At 42.5% G+C, this 4693-nt stretch overlaps 1 protein-coding gene across 1 annotated transcript in view; it reads left to right on the forward strand.

The window, feature by feature from the left end:
- Positions 1-384: 384 nt before the first annotated feature.
- ZNF445 (zinc finger protein 445) overlaps positions 385-4693 on the forward strand; it is a 28360-nt gene continuing 24051 nt past the window's right edge. Inside the window, 1 exon segment of the mRNA XM_017876317.1 lies at positions 385-473. The gene's annotated coding sequence lies outside the window, so the exon portion shown is untranslated.

Below are 4693 nucleotides of genomic sequence, written 5' to 3' on the forward strand. Positions count from 1 at the left end.
ATTAGCAGCACTTGCTGAGCACAGAGGACATTGGATAGGTATTAGTTTAGAGCAAATGTAGAAGGTGGTGGCTCTGTTTTAATATCATAAGTGTCACTGCTTTTACATTTGCTTCACAGTGGTGGGAGATGGAAGGGGTCAACATTTTCAGGGGATATGACCTTCATCTGTGACTTTGTGCACAGGGTAGTGGGGCCACTTTGCAACAAGTTCTGAGACCTGTTGTCCATCTCACACTTTTTGTAGACTCTCCAATTCTTGTCTCATGAGTCTTCAGTTTGTCAATTCAGTGGCTATTTATGGGCATTTTTGGAGCCTGGAGTAGATTGATGGCTGTTACTGATGAATCTTTTCCACCAATAATGTCTGGGTACTTTTCTCCTAGATAAAGAAGCTTTTAGGGACAAGAAGATACTGATGGGAATGCTCTCGAGACTGAATCAAGAGTCATATTGGAGAAATTCTGGATGCAGGTGATTCGTACAGAGTCAGCTGATCCTGTGTCTGTGGAACATTAATGGCAGCACTGCCTGTATTTCTCTTTTTCTTCAACTTTTTTTTCTTCCATTGTTGCTGGCTACTACTTTTCTTTCTGTTTTCTTTCTGGATAGGTTTTTTTTGTTGTTTTGCCTTTTTGTTTTGCATGTTTTGTTTTGGTAGCATTTTGCTCTTCCTGTTCTCCACCTCACTTGCCTGTTTTTTTTTTCCCTTACATCTGTTCACCTGGAGAACTTCCTTTTGTAGTTGCTTGAGCTGAAGCCATTGTTTGTGCTCAAGTTCCCCCTCAAGAATGTGCTGTCCCTTCCACTGTGCTTTTGCCATCTTCAGTCCTATGAGTTGCTACTCAATTGCTTTGCTTCTTAAGCAGAATTATTGATCACTTTGCCGTTTATAAATGTAATAGGTAACAATTTAGGCAATATAGGCAAATAAGGAAGGAGAGCCCTGTCATCCCACCTCCCAGAGGAAATCATGGCTAAAAACACTTTGGTAGTGAGGCGTAGGAGCTTTTATGTGCATACATAAACTGTGCTTTACTTTTCATTTGCTTTAAATTGTAAATGACAGTATAACTATGCTTTCTAGTACTTGCTTTTCAATTTACTTTTCTTTTAGGAAATAGAAGACAAAAAAATACAAAGTTGCTTTTAAATGCAATTCTCTACCTTCCTATCCCCACAACCAGTAAGAGTTTTTGTAAATTCTTCCAGGCTTTTAGAATTTGTTTGAGTAGTTATAGGTACATTTCACATACATGTGTATACACACACAATTGTACATTTTCTTTTTCACAATTCGTATTTAGGATGTGCTTTTAAACTTAGCACATATTTTTGTTGTTGTTGGGAAAAGCAGTCATGCACAGTTTCTCTCTCCTTACTTGGCTGTGTAGGAGAGTCCTTGGATGCCAGGCATTGTGGCTTATGCCTGTAATCTCAGTGCTTTGGGAGGCCAAGTTAGGAGGATCTCTTGAAGCCAGGAGTTTGAGACTGGCCTGGGCAACATAGTGAGACCCTATCTGTTAAAAAAAGGCAGGGTGAGGGTGGCACATGTCTGTAGTCTCAGCTATTCAGGAGGTTGAGGTGGGAGGATCACTTGAGCCTGGGAGTTTGAGGCTGCAGTGAACTATGGTCGTGTTACTGCACTCCAACCTGGATGACAGAGTGAGAAAAAAGAGTGGCCTTGGGCCCAAAACATTTCCTTACGAAAGAGTGAAAGAGTCCTCACAACCTTTGCTGGGTTTAACATCTTGTGAGGGATTATCTTGTCTTTCTGCACTTGATGTACTCCTCTATTCTGTTTTTTTGTTTTTGTTTTTGTTATTATTATTTTTTTGAGATGGAGTTTTGCTCTGTCACCCAGGCTGGTGTGCAGTGGCACGATCTTGGCTCACTGCAACCTCTACCTCCTGGGTTCAAGTGGTTCTCCTGCCTCAGCCTCCTGAGTAGCTGGGATTACAGCCATACATCTCCACGCCTGGCTAATTTTTGATTTTTAGTAGAGATAGGGTTTCGCCATGTTTGCCAGGCTGGTCTTAAACTCCTGACCTCAGGTAATGTGCCCACCTTGGCCTCCCAAAGTGCTGGGATTACAGGCATGAGCCATCATGCCGGGCCTCCTTTGTTCTGTTTCTAAGTGCATGAATCAGTAGCCCTCATTCATGTTCCTAGCTTTCTGCATTTCAGACTCCACAGAGGAGGGATTAAGGTCCTTCTACTGCAATATGAAGCGTGTATACACACACCACCTGTGTAGGCTGTTGAGTGGTTCTGCTGGCCATGGAGGACCAACACATTGCAAGTGGCTGGATCTTGTGCACTTTCTGTCTCCATAAGTAAACGTTGTATCTCTTGAGCTAGGTGGGAGTGGTGTCTTTTCTGAGTGACCTCAAGTCATACACTGTCTCTTCCTTGGGTGACACCTAGTTGCCTTGTAACCTTGGCTACAGAGCCTTATCACCTGGCGTATGGTGAAGCAGTTATGTTGATGTATAACAATTCTAGTACATTCCTTTTAGGTGTGTGAGTATTTCATCCTATAAAATACCTTTTTTTTTTTTTTTTTTAAGAGACAGACTCACTATCCTCCCAAAATACTGGAATTACAGGCATGAGTCACTGCACCTGGCCAAATGCTTCACTTTTATAACCTCCCAAGAGGTTCACCTTGCCTGCTGCCTTAACAGAGCTGATTCATCAAGACAAGGGAATTGCAATAGAGAAAGAGTAATTCATGCAATAGAGAAAAAGTAATTCAGCCGGCTGTGTGGGAGACTGGAGTTTTATTATTACTCAAAGCAGTCTCCCCCAGCATTTGCAGAGCAAAGTTTTTAAGGATAACTGGTGGGTTGGGGGAAGCCAGTGAGCCAGGAGTGCTGATTGGTCAGAGATTAAATCAGAGAGAGTCACAACTGTCTTTCTTGTGCTGAGTCAGTTTCTGGGTGGGGGCCACAAGATCAGATGAGCCAGTTTATTGATCTGGGTTGTGCCAGCTAATCCATCAAGTGCAGGATCTGCAAAATATCTCAAGCACTGATCTTAGGAGCAGTTTAGGGAGGGTCAGAATCTTGTAACCTCCAGCTGCATGACTCCTAAACCGTAATTTCTAATCTTGTGGCTGTTAGTTCTATAAAGGCAATCTAGTTCTCAGGCGAGAATGAGGTCTGCTTTGGGAAAGATCTGTTACTGTCTTTATTTAAACTATAAACTATAAGTTTCTCCCAAAGTTAGTTCAGCCTGTGCCCAGGAATGAACAAAGACAGCTTGGAGGTTAGAAGCAAGATAGAGTTGGCTAAGTTAGATCTCTTTCACTGTCTCAGTCATGATTTTGCAATGACAGTTTCAGTGCCTCCCTTTGGGTTTTATGACACCTTAATAAGGTATAGGTTATGAAGGTAGGAAAAGATCGTTGATTGCTCTGGCTTCTTCCTGCTGACAGGGGACATAGTGGGAATGGGAGTGAACCCCAACATGAGAAGAGTAGAACTGCTTTGCAACTGTCTGAGTATACTCCTGCAGGCCTGGCCGGGCGTTCATGGCTTGCATGACAAGAACATTAGTATTTTCATTTGTAATTTTACTACAGTGTTTACGTGAAACAGCCTACTGTAAGGTAAAGAATGACTCCTAGGATGAGGAGTACAATTCCCAATTTTAAAAGCAAAGATTTGAAAGTATTAGTTTGGGAACTTCTAACCCACAAAGAATTTAGAATTTAGTTTAAACTGCAGAGAAAAAACTTCAAGAACAGCTAACAACACTGTACTATAGTTTTTCTTTTGAAGCATAATTTTCTCTCTCCAGTCCCCATTTTTATTAAAAACAAATCTTGATAGAACTGATTTATTTACAAAATAAACGTTAGTCTTACTGTGCTTGGCCTGATTGTTTGCATAAAGTGCCCCAAGAATAATTATTTTCACTTAGGCTTTTTAAGTTGGCTTTGATAGAACTCTGTTCCATGCAGAATCTCAGTTAAGACTTTTTAAAAGCCGAGCCCAGCCATGGGTTTGTGCTCTCAAATACATGTGAGTTGGGCAAATTCCTCTTCTCTTGAGGTCCCAAGGTAACTTGGGGTTCCTGGGCTTGTTAGAAAGTGACATTCTTTTGTTACCACAGGTCGTCAGGAACCTTGTACAGAGACTGTGTGGATAAGGTATGAGGCCAGATTCCCCAACAGACTTTAATTGGCTCTCTAAGTCAACTTTGATTCTTTAAAGGAAGCATGATTTCTCCAGCTGTGTCCTGTTACAAAAGGAAACAGATTCTTCTTGCACTTACTCAATGAACTGTACTGCCATAAATTGAGAATATTCACAAATAGTTTCCAAATTCTGGATAAATCATGTAGAAAGGAACAAATATGCTCCAAATTTTGTTCACAGGAGAATATTTTACTTGTTAAAAGTTGCAAATAGGCCGGGCGCGGTGGCTCAAGCCTGTAATCCCAGCACTTTGGGAGGCCGAGACGGGCGGATCACGAGGTCAGGAGATCGAGACCATCCTGGCTAACACGGTGAAACCCCGTCTCTACTAAAAATACAAAAAAACTAGCCGGGCGAGGTGGCGGGCGCCTGTAGTCCCAGCTACTCGGGAGGCTGAGGCAGGAGAATGGCGTAAACCCGGGAGGCGGAGCTTGCAGGGAGCTGAGCACTGGCCACTGCACTCCAGGCCGGGCTACGGAGCGAGAATCC

This window comes from Rhinopithecus bieti, unplaced genomic scaffold, assembly GCF_001698545.2.
Source record: "Rhinopithecus bieti isolate Rb0 unplaced genomic scaffold, ASM169854v2 scaffold_9581, whole genome shotgun sequence".
NCBI lineage: Eukaryota > Metazoa > Chordata > Mammalia > Primates > Cercopithecidae > Rhinopithecus > Rhinopithecus bieti.